Consider the following 16,838-nt stretch of genomic DNA (forward strand, 5'->3'; position numbering starts at 1 on the left):
GATTATTATTATTATGATTATTATTATTTATATGATTGTTATAATAATGATTATTTTTAAATTATGATTGTTATGATTATAATAATTATTTTTGATTATTATTATGTTGCTTGATTATCGTTATTGCTTGATCACACCTTTTATGCATGTTTAAAGGGAATTTGTACTTGTAATCACGCTTAATAAGATAATTTAATAATTTTGTTAGGTTTAATTTGATTATAATTTAAGTGATCACCAATAATAGATTTATTTGTGCATTAATATTCAACCAACATAGATTAAACAGGTTTAGGGTTAATCCTATTGATTGCATGTTAGTCAGAAAGCGCACATAAATACGATCTGAATAAAGTAGAGACCTATTATTAGGGCAGGTTCAATCTCTTTTAGGTTGGATTTGTACCTTCATCCCCGAACCCTTATTTGGTTCAATACCTTATGGAGTTGAAGATCTTTTGGATCGTTAAGGGGTGTAACCTTCACCTCGTGAACGGTTTACAAGTTCCTAAAAAACTTGTTGGCAACTCTTTTGCTCTATCTTCTTCCCTTTGGACGCCACCGTACTTTAGTGAAGCTAGGGATTAACGCTTGAAATATTCCCTACACTCACTCACATCCTCACCAAGGGAAGCTCTCAAAAGGGGTGAATAAGTGGAAGGATTACATTCAAGCTCAAATGGGAAGTGAAAAGTATCAAAATCCTCAAAAATCCTTTCATCACAAGAAAATATCCCCTCACCTTCACACCCTTGCCCTACATCATCCTCAACAACACTCTCACACTCCAAGTGAGGTGCCTCACGTCCATATAAATCAATCATAGCACTCATCACTTGGGAAAGCCTCACTTCTCTCAATTTTTGTTCCTCTTGAAGCTCTTAGAGTTGTTGGGTGAGATATTGCATTTGAGAGAGAATTTGGGCATCAATGTTATTGGGTTGAGGTTCATGATCAAAATCAAATTGCATATCATCAAAATTAGCACAAACCTCATCACAATGAGAATAAGGGGGAAAGCGGTCAACTTGCATATTTGGATCATCACAAGGCACATTAGAAGTATCAAGAGAATTCATGCAAAATTTAAAAGAATCTTGACATTGAGAATCAAAACAAGAAACATGAGATTCTCTATCATAAGAATCCCCTAGCAATCCATGTGAAGAAATTCCAAGCATCATGCATAGACAAATGACAAAATCAACCACTATTCATGTCCTCAAGCATTCCCCTAGTATACTCATTCATGCCCCAATAAGCTATACCATAAGAATCACTAAGAGAACACCCATGGTAACTAAGGAAACCATCTAGTCTTTCGAAGTAAGCGTAGAAGGGTTCACCATCAAATTGAGGAAAAGATAAGCATGCCATTTTTATACAAAGAACAATGAAAAGCAAACAAAAATAAAATAATATACAAGAACCTAGCTAATCTAATCAACACAAACTAATGAACACCTTAGTCACTGACAACGGCGCCAAAATTTGATCGAGGGTTAGATAGGTCGTTAAGCTACTACCCTAATCAAATTAATCATTTATAATACCTTAACTTACACTAAACTAGTTAGTGGCAAGTAAAGGGTCGAACAACGAAGACTAAGTGTATCAATTTGTGCAAATTAGACTAGTAGGAAAGATTGTGGGATAGAGAGAGATTAAAACAAACACTACTAAGAGCAAATAACTAAAACTAGGGAAAGTGGAATCCAATTACATCAATGCATTCACTAACATCATACAATTAGATGAAAATGACCTCGATTAGGAACATCAGCACATTTAACTCACTCTCGCACAATTAATCATGTTAATTATCCTACTAAACTAGTTCACTCTCGTGCAACTAGTCTAGCAAAAGTATTGAAGAATTTAGGGCTCTCAACCAACTCACTCTCGCACAATTGATTGAAAGCACAATTAAGAGCATGAAATCGATTAGCTAGAAAGATTCTAATCCATAAAAGTATCATACATACACAATAATCAAGAAACAATTTCATACTAATCACAATCAATCATTCAATTCATTAATATAACCTTCATCCAATTCCCTAGAACAAGACCTAAGCTAACATAATGAAGAAAAACATGGAAATCAAGGTAAAATAAGAATAAAAACAAGATCAAACAAACAAACTAATTAAACTACTCAAATAAACAAACAAAAAGCAAAAACTAAGAATTAAGCAAAGCAATAAAGATGAGAGAAAGTTAGAAAATGCTCATTGAATAGATGAGAAGAAGTTCCACAAAATTGGTTCTTCAACCTCTCAAAAACTCCATGGAAATCCAAGCTTTCTCTCTCTAAAACTAATCCTACACTAGAGAGAGAAAATCCTAATCTACTCCTAAGAGAGAAAAATAAAAGAGGCTAAACTAATCAAATCTAGGTAAAAATAAAATGTTGATTTTTAGTTTTTAGAAAATAACCCCAAAAGGAGTATTTATATTACATGGCTTAAAATAAAATAAAAGAAATAAAAAAGAATTAAAACTAAATAAAACAATTATAATAACTAAACTAAAAAAAAAAAAGAAAAAATAAAATAAAAAGGAAAAAGAAAATAAAAGGGGAAAAACAAGGAGAAACCCACGAAAAAACAATCAGACCCCCAAATTTTGCCCCTCTTCATTTCGTGGCTGCTCCAATACAAACACCATCAGCACCATCACCACGCATCATCACAAAATCACCACCGTTAATCCTCATCTTTATCAATCAAGCATCAATCAAGGCCGTTAGATTTTCATTAAACTCAGGTGAGAAGCTCGTGATTGAACCTATATTTGCGCACCCGCGAAGACATCGCGCAGAGGTTGCGCAAATGCTACTGCCTCAACTCTGATTTTGGATTCCATTTGTGTGCCTTATGACAGTGATGCGCGCCCGCGAGTAGCTCTCATCGAATTGGGGATAAATTGGGCTGTTTCGTATTAAGGGTTGCTCTGTATTGGAGGCTGCTGCTGTTTCAGTGATTGAGAATGGTGGCGCGGCTGGTGGTTAAGGTTGCTGCGGCTGGCTGAAAATTGTTGGCGTGGTGGATGCGTGGGGGTGGTTTTTGGTTAGCTGGTGATTAATGACTAGAGTGAGTTTGGTAGGAGGTAGTTGCGAGTGGTTTGGTGGTTAAATAGGAGGCGCAACAGGTGAGGTTGTTGTTGTGTTTGTTGCTGTTGCAGTTGGTGGTGTTGAGGAAAGGAGGGAGCAGGGGAGATGAGTGAGTGGCTGGTGTGCTGGAGGATAAGTGTCTGTGGGGTGAAGGTTAAGGGGCAGCAACTATGATGCTTGGAAGCTTCTTGGATTGAAACCTTTGACTCGAACCTATGACCTCCAAATCCGAATATGACTTTGAAACTCGGAACACCTACAACAAAAAACACGAGGGTATTACCACGAGATAAAATAAAATAAGATAAAGATAAAATAAAATAAAATAACTTTAAAATAAAAATAAAAAGAAATTAAAGAAAATAAAGAAAACAAATATGAAAATAAAATAAAATAAGAAAATGAGAAAACTTGGAATTATTAACTAAAAATACGAAAATAAACTAAAAACTATTAAAAACTACTAAAATACTCATAATAAAGATAAAAGACGAGAATAAGCAAATAAAAGAAATAAAGGACAAAATGGGCTAAATTATTGGAAAATAAGCCGGAAAGCGACTCAATAAACACCCTAAAAGTGACATAAAATTCACTTATCACCGATACCTGCAGAAAATGTTAGTTCCATAGATAAAAGAGTAAAGGGATAGAATACATATCTGACACTAGTGTATTGGTGATAAATGAGTTTGATAACTTCCTATGCTTGAAGGAATCCATCGGATGACGTTTCGCTGATCCATGCCTGAGGAAAGCCGACTGATGAATTCGGTAGCTTTCTAAGCCTGAAGAAACCTACCGGATGATACTTTACATGCTTGAGGAAAGTCGACATATGATTTTGGTTGTTTTCTATACTTGAAGAAATCCACCGATAATGCTTTCCATGGTTGAGGAAAGTCGACTTGGCGTTTTTCTATACTTGAAGAAAAATCCACCGTTAACGCTTTTCATGCTTGAGGAAAGCCGACTTGGCGGTTTTCTATACTTGAAGAAAAATCCACCGATAATGTTTTCCATGCTTGAGGAAAACCGACTACTGATATAATCGCTGAAACTAGCAAGTGTATGATGGTTCGATTATCCCCGAATGTGGGTCGTAGATGATTTACCTTCAAGTCGACTATCCGACTATGTTAGGTGTTTAAAGTTTCGAAAATGAAACCTTAATGCTTGGTAGGGGTAAATCTGTAATTTTGGTACTCCTTAAATACCAATTTAAATTTTCCGCGCAATTCCGGTAAAAAAATAACAGACCAAAAGATGCGTAAAATCGTTCCAACTTTGTCAAAGATGCAAGAATATTTTCCAAGAGGTTTAAGGAGCGTGTAGGATACATAGTTTGGCACCGCGCCACGTGGACAGGTCCCGCGACACGGTGCACCCGTCCCGTCAGACGGTGTATTTTCCCGTGTCGCGGGATTCCTTTTTTTGCTGAAAATGTCTACGCACCTCTTTCAAAGCACCATGCCATGCGCAGGAACGCTGTTACACGGTAATGGTATACGTGGCATGGGAACGGGGTCGCATAACAACTACTTTTTGGCTTTAAATTCGTTGCTTCTTTCCCCTTTTCTTACTTCTTCTTCACCATTTTTATTCTCAAAATTATTCTGTTCTCACTTTTCTTTCTTTTTTTTTTCTTTTTTATTTTGACATCTTAGGCCACTGTGCCACGAAGCCTAGCACCGTCACTCGTTAGGTCTCACCGTGACGCGGCGCCAGTCACCGTGACATGGTGTCTATTCTCGGTGCACGAGAACTTGTTTCGCCGTTTTCTCACCGTTGCTACTGTCAGAATACCACTAAGGCCGTTAGATTATCACCGTGACACGGGGAATATTTACCGTGCCACGGAGTTAGACCAGCGTGTTGCGGTGGTGGCGCTGGTTGTGGTGCACCATTTCAGCGGTTTTTCGAGCTTTTGGAGCTCAAATCTCCACCAAATTTGCTCCAATTTTTAACTACTTTCATCATTTTTGATTTCTCACAAGGATGTATGTAAGTTTCTTTTGCTTTTGTCTCATATTTTGTTTTAAATTTCATATTTGCTTGAAGCCCTAAAAAAAACAAATTGGGGGGTATTTGATTTTGAGCTTCCATGTCAAAATTCTTGCTATGAATTGACTTGTATATGAATTTATGTGTTTTTGTGAACAATTTGAGACCAAGTTTGTGCGATTTGGTGAAGAATTGAGCAAATCACCATTTTTGATTTGGTGAAATGGTGTTCTTGTTGTTCATGTTATTTTTTTGCACTTTAAATTGTGATATGTTGGTTGTAGATCTTGTAAAATATGCCATGATGTGTCGATTTATCGTTCTTGTTCAATTTTGAACACATGCTCTATTTTGTGTATGTATTATATTGTCGTGGAGAACATAATATCATGCAATTAGGAGAACATAGTATTAGTTCGTCATGGAGAAACTAAATACTAGAAATAATTCCATTAATTTGCTAATTTTAAGCCCTGAGGTGAAAAATTTGCGTAAAATAGAAAATGCAACTTGAGGTAGCTGTTAAGCCGCTTTCGAATAAATAACTAAATAACTTATGAAATGATGCTAAGTATTTAGATTTTTTTTTTGTAATAGCATTCCTAGACAACAGGATCACAATCTTTCTACTCGTGGCCGGCGTCAGGCTTTTCGAGAGGAAAATTTCACAGTTCCTGGGGGCATGGACGTGATGCCCTAGAGACCGAGCCTCGCCCTTCTTCGAGTAGGGGTAGGTGGATTCCACCTCCGTGAACACCAGAAGAGTTGGATTTCTACAGTGAGAACCACGTTTCTCACCGTCCACTTGCCGGCATAGTCGATGTCATGCTACACCATCATGGATCCGGAATTGGAGATTTTATTCCCCGGCTATATGGGATTATTACAAGGGATCCCGTTACGAAAACCTTGTGGGAGTCTGCTGGTATAGGAGATTTTTATTCGGCGGTTGTAGGATTTCGTAGCCCCCGGGGGTTGTGGCCCGACATTTGTTCGTGCATTGTTGGAGTATTTTTGGGATACTACCAACACATTTCACTTTACTTGGGGGGAGATGACAGTGACCTCTCTTTATTTTAGCATGATCAGCGACGTACGCTTCACCGAGCGGGTCGTACAGCAGATTCCTGACCTCACTTGGGGGGGGGGGAGCTGAGGTAGCAGATTTGTTTGGTTCGGTCGTTCAGCATATCAGGACTTAGCCAGTGCCTCGAGGTGGTCCTAAGAGCAGGCGTTCAGAGTTGGCTTTTGTTCTGGCTCGTGGCTTTGACATGGATGAGACATCATCTGAGCAGCGAGTGCAGATCTTCATTTTGATTCCCATTTCCGTGACTCTTTCTCCTGATAGGCGTTCACCGGTGCTCGTTTGCTACCTTCCTTCTTTGGTCAGGATTGGCGAGATTGGATCCTTTAGTTGTGCTAGCCTTGGATATGCCGATCTACTCTTGTTGCTACGTAATGGCTGTAGGCAGCTTAATGACCTGACAAGAGGAAAATGTATGTCGTTATCTACCCTTCCCACAAGTCAAACTAAATTTATAAACACCTAACCAACCTTATATGAATATAGGGCAAGTTAAGGGTCAATCCCTAGGGAATGCAATGATGAAAACTAGTGTCTAATTCAAGTTACTTCGAAGATGGAGTTGAGATTATGGTTGGCACTATGGTAAACTAAAACAAGTCTAATCAAGTAAATCAAAGGTCTAAACACTAGGGATATAGGTTCCATATGCAAGTTCAATGATAATGCTAGTTTAGAGTTCAATCAATTAATTCAAGTATTGCAATGCGCAAACAATAGTAGCAATCAAGAGAGTTCAAATGCTATATCCTATAGGCCAATCTAGGAGTCACTATGAAAGGCAAATCAAGAAGAATCACAAGCAAACCCAATCAATGAGATCAACTTTCAAATCAATTGTTCATGTCATCAAGAGTTGCAATGTAATCTAGATTAATCTTATAGGTTGATCACTCCTAGTCTAATCAATCACATGCAAAACTATGTCAACCAATTTAATTGCAACAACTCAATCAATCAAAGAGCATCAACTAGCAATTTCATTAATCAAACATGCTTCCCCCTTTCCCTAGCAACTAATCTACTCACTAATCATGGTGAAATTCAAGAACAAATAACTAGAAATTGCATTGATCATTATTCTATATCAAAATCTAAGGAAATAAAGATATTCAACAATATCAAACTCAAATCCAAAGAAAAATAAGTAACAAGCATAAATCAAATAGCAAGTAAGGAAGAGATGAAAGAAGGAAGAGATTCTCACTAATATTGATGAATGAAAATGAAGAAATCCAAACTTTATTGATCAAATGTTGAGTTACAAATCCAAAACCAAGAACTTCTCTCTAACTTCTCTATAAATTCTCACTCTAAAACTAACTAATGAAATATTATCAAAAAGTTGGTTTCAAAAAGGAATTACAATTCTATTTATAATAAAAGAAGAAACCGACAAATCCCGCGCCCTCTCACGATGAACCCGCGGCCGCGGAGAAATGGGTACGGAACCCTCCGCGGGCTATCAAGGCAACACCCGCGCCCGCGGCAGTATAAACCCGCGCCCGCGGCCAAAGATGCCGCGCCCGCGGCTAATCCCCTGCTCCCAAAGATCAATCAGGGGGCCGCGGTCTCTCTGAGACGGAGCGCCCTCTCCAAGTTTCCCGCGCCCGCGGAGAGCCCGCGGGGCAACCGCGGGTAGTTCCTGCCAAAATCTGGACATTTGTGCTTCTTGAGCCCGCGCCCGCGGTTGCACTAACCTGCGCCCGCGGCCTGCTGGCAATACCGTGGAGACCTCTCCGAGGCCTCTCCAAGGCCTCTCTAAGCCCTCTCTAGCTAAATGCTTCTTCCTTGCTTGGTCATTAAGGTCCCAACTTGATTCCTTTGCAAAGGTGATTCTCCAAGTACCTACACAAGCAAACAAAGAAAGGAAATAAAATGGAAAAAGAGCCAAATAAAAGGAAAACACGAGAAAAACAGGAGAACCATAAAGAAAAGAGGAAAAAAGAGAAACTAAAGGAAAAATGACCAAAAATAAGAGAAGAAAGCATGAAAAAGGGAAAGAAATTACCTTAAAAGACTACCCTATGGGTGCCAGAAATGACACTCATCAAATTCCCCCAAGCTAGAATTTTGCTCGTCCCGAGCAAAACAAAGGCTAAAAAGGAAAAAGAAGGGCTTATTTGAAGCAAAAAGAAAAAGAGGGGCGAGAATTTACACTAAGACTCACTTTCGTAGGAATCACGGTTGTTTTTAGCTAAAACAAGCCATTTAAAACCCTAGATCGCCCTAGAGGACGAGTGATTCTCTCGTAAGGGTATCCTAAGAGTTTACCCATAACTCTCCACCAAACCCCCAAGAGGCGAACCATAAAAGGAAAAGAAAGAGGAAAAAGAAAACAAAATCTTTACGAAATTGACTTTACAAAGAGACTATAATTCAAATGAATAACAACCTTTCTAAAGTAAATTATGGTATGCACGTTATAAGATACCTAAGGTTGATTGAAACATAAATATGCTAATCATAGGAACTAGTTATAACACTCCACTTTCATCCCAAACGGTCTTACCGCGTTCCCCCTACTAATCTCATATCTCCCCTTAGTGAGCATCTCATAGATTTCGCGAAGGAACCGGAAAAAGATCAATATTTTGGGCTACTCGACATCTTGATTTCGCATCCCCTTTCCTTAGTCTACAACCCATGATTCCCTCCACCGAGGAAAGACTCAACTCCTAGGTCCAAAGGTCTTCCCAAAGGTTGTAACGTAAGGCAAGAAGGGTTAAGGTAGGCTAAAATTTAAAATTTGGTGGTTATCCTAAATTGTGAAGCAAAGACCGGCCAAATCTCAACACCAAACTTAAGTAATCACCAAACAAAAACGTATTAACACCCCAAGCTTATTCAAAGCAACAATCTACAGACATAAGAACAAAAAGCGCAAACGCTTTCCCCCCAAGCTAAAAGAAAAATTGTCCTCAATGCATAGAGAGGAGAAAGACACTTGAAATTTTATGGTTTTTCTTTTCTTTTTTGTTTGCATTTTCTAATTTAAAAATTTGTCCCCGGCAACGGCGCCATTTTGAAAAGAGGAAAATGTATGTCGTTATCTACCCTTCCCCCAAGTAAAACTAAATTTATAAACACCTAACCAACCTTATATGAATATAGGGAAAGTTAAGGGTGGATCCCTCGGGAATGCAATGATGAAAACTAGAGTCTAAGTCAAGCTACCTCGAAGATGGAGTTGAGATTATGGATGGCACTATGGTAAACTAAAACAAGTCTAATCAAGTAAATCAAAGGTCTAAACACTAGAGATATGAGCTCCACATGCAAGTTCATTGATAATGCTAGTTTAGAGCTCAATCAATCAATTCAAGTATTGCAATGGACAAACAATAGTAGCAATCAGGAGAGTTCAAATGCTATCTCTTATAGGCCAATCTAGGAGTCACTATGAAAGGCAAATCAAGAAGAATCACAAGCAAACCCAATCAATTAGAGCAACTTTCAAATCAATTGTTCATGTCATTAAAAGTTGCAATGCAATCTAGATTAATCTTATAGGTTGATCACTCCTAGTTTAATCAATCACATGCAAAACTATGTCAACCAATTTAATTGCAACAAATCAATCAATCAAAGAGCATCAACTAGCAATTTCATTAATCAAACATGCTTCCCCCTTTCCCTAGCAATAATCTACTCACTAATCATGGTGAAATTCAAGAACAAATAACTAGAAATTGCATTAATCATCATTCTATATCAAAATCTAAGAGAAATCAAAATATTCAACAATATCAAACTCAAATCCAAAGAAAAACAAGCAACAAGCATAAATCAAATAACAAGTAAGTAAGAGATGAAAGAAGGAAGATATTCTCACTAATATTGATGATTGAAAATGAAGAAATCCAAACTTGATCGATCAAATGTTGAGTTACAAATCCAAAACCAAGAACTTCTCTCTAACTTCTCTCTAAATTCTCTCTCTAAAACTAAGCTAATGAAATATTATCAAAAAGTTGGTTTCAAAAAGAATTTACAATTCTATTTATAAGCAAAGAAGAAACTGGCAAATCCCGCGCCCTCTCCCGATGAACCCGCGACCGCGGAGAAATGGGTACGGAATTCTCCGCGGGCTATCCGGGCAACACCCGCGCCCGCAACAGTATAAACCTGCGCCCGCAGCCAAAGATGTCGCGCCCGCGGCTAATTTCCTGCTCCCAAAGCTCAATCAGGGAGCCGCGGTCTCTTTGAGACGGAGCGCCCTCTCCAAGTTTCCCGCGCCCGCGGAGAGCCTGCGGGTAGTTCCTGCCTAAAGCTGGCCATTTCTGCTTCTTGAGCCAGCGCCTGCGGCTTCACTGACCCGCGCCCGCGGTCTGCTGGCAATACCTTGGAGACCTCTCCGAGGCCTCTCCAAGGCCTCTCTAAGCCCTCTCTAGCCAAATGCTTCTTCTTGCTTGGTAATTAAGGTCCCAACTTGATTCCTTTGCAAAGGTGATTCTCCAAGTACCTACACAAGCAAACAAAGAAAGGAAATAAAAGGGAAAAAGAGCCAAATAAAAGGAAAACACGAGAAAAACACGAGAACCATAAAGAAAAGAGGAGAAAGAGAAACTAAAGGAAAAAGGACCAAAAAATAAGAGAAGAAAGCGTGAAAAAGGGAAAGAAATAACCAATTTGACGAAGGAAATAAACGTGTCGTCAATTGTCTATCCCTAAATAAAATACAATTTATACAACCTAAACAAACCTAATACGAGTATAAGGCAAGCACAGTGGTCGAACCATAGGGAACGAATAAACACCACAAAATGTTATCGACAATTAAGCTAGTCCGGAATAGGAGATAAATAAACTAAAGTCTAAAGATGCTAAAACTAGAAATAAAACACTAAGAGAAATGGTTTAGATATAGCATTCAGTTGAACAAAAACAAAGGCATAAAAATTGAATTAATCATGAACTAAACATACTCAAATATCGAAGTAAAGGATCTAATCTAGCCGCCTTCCGGGGTCAATTGGCTTCTCCTAACATAGCCTCTATGCTTCCACATTAGAACCATTTACTAGGAGGTACTATTAAATAACAATCGATAATAATGAACCGTAGCTGTAGGCGTCGCTCGAAGTGCCCCTACGTTAAAAGCATGTTGTGAATATGCTTGGCACTCATAGGAAGTGGGAATTGACATAATACGATTAGGGACAAGGAAAGTAGGGAGCCACCAACAAGTTTTTAAGGAACTTGTAAACCGTTAACGGATCATAAAAGACAACAACGATAAGGGACAACGATAGGCAACAACGATTGACCTGTGAAGGTTACACCCCATTCATAATCCATGAGATTACTAACTCCATATGGTTCGAAACCACGAAAGGAGGATCGGGGATGATGGTACAAAGTGAGTCATGGAGTTACATTCGCCCGTATTGGCCTCTACTCGATTCTTATAGTGAAAAGCGTTCTTGTGATCTCAAAGGCATACAAACAAAATATTCAATTTGCTCCAAACTATTTTTTAACTAAATTTGTTGAATATTATCCCGAGACACGGAAAAATGTACCGTGAAACGGGAATTCCCACCGTCAGACGACACACTTTCCCGTGTCACGGTACATTTTTAGTGTGACGCGGGAAATTTTCAGAAAACAGGATAGAAAACGCGTTAAGGGTTTACGCGGAAAAGACACGGAATGCCCCGTGTCAGGGCAAACTTCCCGTGTCACGGGAAATCTAACCGTCAGACGACGGTGGGTACCTGCCGTGGCGCGGGAATTTCCAGCCTGTTTTTCCGTCTAAATACATTTTTAACCCTAATTTTATTCGGCATTTTAAGTGTCGATTGATAATTTCGGGCCTTTTCTGACTTATTATTATTTGGGCTAAAATAGGAAAACAATTAAATAAAATTAAATAAAAGGTTTGGGCCAAAAGTAAATAATAAAACAATAAAATAAAAAGGTTTGGGCTAAAATTAAATAATATGTTTGGGCTGAAATTAAAACTATACTTTTACCAAACATCAAGACTAATCCATGGACTGTTAAAAAGTATGAATTTAATCGAATACAATTTTTTTAAGCACTCTCGGGATTAAATATTGAACCCGACCAATAGTGGCGGTGAAAGGTTGTTCATCATCCGGTTTGGTTTTGGGGAGACATTTTTAGGTGTCTACAGAAGCCCCCACTTTGACTAAGTTTGTAGAAACGTTAGTTTCGAAAATAATAGTCAAAGTAGCCGATATGGACGGAGAATGATTTAAGATGTTCCTAAATCACTCTGTATACGCCGATACCTGCAGAAAAATGTTAATTCCACAGATAAAAGAGTAAAGGGATAGAATACGTATCTGGCACCAGTGTATTGGTGACAAACGAATTTTGCAGCTTCCTAAGCTTGAAGGAATCCACCGAGTGACATTTGCTGAAACGCTTTCCATGCTTGAGGAAAGCCGACTGAAGAGCTTGGTAGCTTTCTAAGCCTGAAGAAATCTACCGGACGACACTTTCCATGCTTGAGGAAAGTCGATGTATGAATTTGGTGTCATTCTATGCTTGCAGAATTCCACCGATAATGCCTTCCATGCTTGAGGAAAGCCGACAAAGGAATTTAACGTTTTTTCCTATACTTGAAGAAAAATCCACCGATAACGCTTTCCATGCCTGAGGAAAGCCGACTTGGCGGTTTTCTATACTTGAAGAAAACTCCACCAATAATGCTTTCCAAGATTGAGGAAAGCCGACTTGGCGGTTTTCTATACTTGAAAAAAAATCCACCGATAACGCTTTCCAAGCCTGAGGAAAGCCGACGATTGCTGAAATTTGTAAGTGTGTGATGGTTCGATTATCCCCGAACGTGGGCCGCAGATGATTCACACCTTTAAGTCGATTATCCGACCATATTAGGTGCTTAAAATGCCGAAAAATAGACTTTGATGCCTGCTAGGGGTAAAATGGTAATTTTAGTCCCCTTTAAGTATCAATTAAAATTTTCCGCGTAATTCCAGCGAAAAATAACTGTCCAATTTACAAAAAAATCGTGCAACCTTAGTCAAAATGTCAGGAATATTCGCAAATAACTGTACAAAACCACCGTGTCACATAAACATTCCCGTGACACGGCAAGGGTCCCCCGTCACGCGAAGCTACTTCCCGTGACGCGGCAATCTAGTGGCTGAAAAAACGGTCAAATGGCATCTTTGATCAGTCAAAGCTTGTGCACCACACAAAATCTTACCGTTACGTGGGAACGAGGTCCGTTGCACGGGATTTTTATGTTTTAAATATCAAACATTTTTCTCATTTTGGCTCATCCTCTTTCTCGTCCGATTTTCACCCAAAAGCTCGAAATTTTTTTTTTCCTTTTGCTCGGTTTGCCGTGTCTCGGCTGCTTCTCACCGGCGCTCGGAGTTATTTCCCGTCGACCGGCGTTCACCACCGTGTCACGACGGTTTGCTTCCTCTCTTTTTTTTTTATTTTTTATTTTTTTTCTGCGACTTGCTGCTACTGCTGTTGCTTCGCCTGAAGTTGCCGTCGGAGTCACCGGAGCTCCGTGTCTTCTCAGGCTCACCGTGACACGGGACAGAATCACCGTGACACGGCGTTATCTGACCGTGTCGAGACGGTCTGCTGGGTTGTCGGAGTTTTTTTGAGCTTTTGTTGCTCGATTTTCCACCGAATTTACTCCAATTCTTTGCCATACTCCTCATATTCGAACCTCTACAAGGATCTATTTAAGTTATTCTTAATTTGTGTCTCAAATTTGCTTCAAATAAGTAATTTCATGAAAAACCCTTAAAAATGAATTTGGGGATTTTTGATTTTGAGGTTTTATATTGAAGTTCTTGCCATGATTTTACTTGTATATGTATGTATGTGTGTTTGTGAGAAATTTGAGACAAAAATTGCATGATTTGATGGAGAATTGAGCAAATCACCATTTTTGGGTACTACTTTTGTGAAATGATGTTCATGTTACTTCTTTGCACTTGAAATGGTGAAAATATGGTGGTAAACCTTATGAAATATTTCGTGATGTGTTCAATCATTGTTTTTGTGCAACTTCGAAACATATTTTGCGTATGTACTATATTTTCATGGAGAACATAGTATCATGCGGCTAGGAGAACTGTAGTATTAGTTTGTCATGGAGAAACTAAATACCATAATTTTGCCAATTTTTAGCTTGGAGGTAAAAAGTTAGCGTATAATTCGATAAATAACTAAATAACTTAGGAAATGATGCTAAGTATTTAGATCTTTATTTTTATAAAAATGCAACATGAATTAAATGTCTTAGGAAATGATGCTAAGCATTTAGATCTTTATAATAGCATGCCTAGGCGACGGGACCGCGATCTTTCTACCTAGGGCCGGCATCAGGCTTTTCGGGAGGACACTCCCACTATTCCTGAGGGTATGGACGACGATGCCTTAGAGTCCGAGCCTCGGGCTTCTACGAGTAGAGGTAGGTGGGTTCCACCTACGTGGACTCTAGACCAGTTGGTTTTCTGCCATGAAAACCATGTTTCTCATCGCCCACTCTCCAGAATAGTCGAAGGCACGCTTCGCCACCACGGTTCTGGAGCCGGCGATTAGATTCCTCGACTTCACTAGATCATTACGAGGGATCCTGCTACGAACGCTCTATAGGAATCAATTGGTTTAGTAGATTTCTATACGGCAGTGGTAGGGTTTTGCAGCCCCCGGGGTTGTGGTGCGACGGTCGTTCGCACATTGTTGGAGTATTTCTAGGATACTACTAACACTTTTCATTTTGCTTGGGGGGAGATGACGGTGACCCCTCTGGACTTCAGTATGATTAGCGGGCTACGCTTCACCAACCGGGCTGTAGCTCAGATGTCTGATCTGTCTTGGGGATCGGCTGAGGCAGCTGATTTGTTAGGTCTGATCGTTCAGCATATCAGGACCCGACCAGTGTCTCGCGGTGGTCCTAGGAGCGGGTGATCGGAGCTGGCTTCAGTTTTGGCTCGTGGCTTCGACATGGAGGATACATCGGCTGAGCAGCGAGTGCGGATCTTCATCCTGATTTTAATCTCCATGACCCTTTCTCCTGATAGGAGTTCACGCGTACTCCTTTGCTACCTCCCCTCTTTGGTCAGGATCCATGAGATAAGATCCTATAGCTGGGCCAGCCTCGGATACGTCGACCTTCTCTTATCGCTACGTCATGGGTGTCAGCAGCTGAACGACGAGTCTCCCATCACTGTCTATGGTCTGTGGAGAGTCGTAGAGGTGATGATCTTTTCCTCTTTTGGTTTCACTTTAACTTGTTCGACTCATGTGCTAAAGATTACTTTTCATTGCAGCTATGGTTCTACGAGTACTTCACAGGCTTGGCTCCTCACCGGCGTCGTGGAGCGGTCCATGACTTCCCTGTCGGGGCCAGCTGGCGTGATCGAGGAGTGTCGCGGGTGGAGTCTGTCCCTGCACTGCGTGGACTACTATGCCGAGGCACCTCTTCTGTTGGCGTAAGGATTAGTTTTGTTGCCTGTTATTTTCCTTCTGACGTTGTTTCCGTTGTTTTACGCCAACTTTTCATGGTTTTTAGGTTGCCATTGATGTCCAGTATCGTTCTTGGGCCAGGATGACTGATCTTCCTGAGGCCTTGCGTCTTTCAGCGCACCGCACCATTTTGTTTGGTACCGGATGCTTTATTTTGTATTTGGGGGAGCGTGTCGTTCGTCAGCATAGCGGCGAACGCTTTGTGGTGCCCTCATCTCCACAAGAGTCGATGCTGGACTCACGCTTGATTAGGGAGTTGATAAACAGGGGAGATCGCTATACTTTTCCATGGCAGGAGCTTGTGCACATGGAGGGTAATTATGCGCAGGACTTGCTTCCCTCTTTGGCTCCTCCACCCCGTCTTCCTGAGGTATGATTTCTTTTGAGGATCTTTGTTACTAGTCTCTGTTTTAAATAGTCGAATAACTTGATTATTCGATAATATATTTAGACGACCATTCGCCCTGTGGGGAGGATCGAGATTCCGCCTCAGTCTGTCCGCTATGCAAGGCCGATTGGTATCACCGAGGACCATATTGCTGACGCGCCAGCGGGTTACAGACAGGCGCAGGAGTCTCTGCCCGAGGTCTTTGAGCCGGTGAGTTTTTTTGATACATTATTCATCCTTTTAACACTGCTTGTTACTAACTTTTCTTTGTTTTATCCTCAGCCTAACCGCCCGGAGATGATGGGACTCATGAAGCTGGTTGACGCCCTGAAGTATTGCATCATCAAGCTTCGGCGTGGTGCGAGTTGTCGGAGCGCTAGCGACGTTCTTGAGGTATCATTCTTTTTTTTTTTTACTTCTACCATTTGTTTTATTTTGCATTGTTGACACCTTTTGCATTTGTATCTTTCAGGAGCAACGGAGGTCTCGCTCGCGCTCGAGGCATAGAGGCTCGGACGAGGAGGAGCTTGGTCGTGGTAGACGTTCTCCTGAGATTCACCGGCGTTCTCATTCTCGGCGAGAGCCTCAGACTACTCAGCCGTTTCAGGATGCTCAATGGCAGAAGCCTCAGTCTTCCAGCGCTTTCCGGGCCAGAGTAATGGGCAGCGGCAGTCGTTTTCACAGCCTCCACAGCCTGAGCTTGGGTCTATTTTGACTCCCTTGGATCCTGGTTCATTTTCAGCTCCATTGTCCGGGAT

At 40.3% G+C, this 16,838-nt stretch overlaps 1 long non-coding RNA gene across 1 annotated transcript; it reads left to right on the forward strand.

Annotated features, from left to right (window-relative positions):
• The first annotated feature begins 16,020 nt into the window (after positions 1-16,020).
• LOC110686572 lies at positions 16,021-16,372 on the forward strand. Its single transcript, XR_002504245.1, has 3 exons — positions 16,021-16,062; positions 16,144-16,290; positions 16,363-16,372. It is a non-coding gene; the product is annotated as an uncharacterized LOC110686572 (long non-coding RNA).
• Positions 16,373-16,838: the final 466 nt, after the last annotated feature.

Source organism: Chenopodium quinoa, unplaced genomic scaffold (assembly GCF_001683475.1).
Source record: "Chenopodium quinoa cultivar QQ74 unplaced genomic scaffold, ASM168347v1, whole genome shotgun sequence".
NCBI lineage: Eukaryota > Viridiplantae > Streptophyta > Magnoliopsida > Caryophyllales > Amaranthaceae > Chenopodium > Chenopodium quinoa.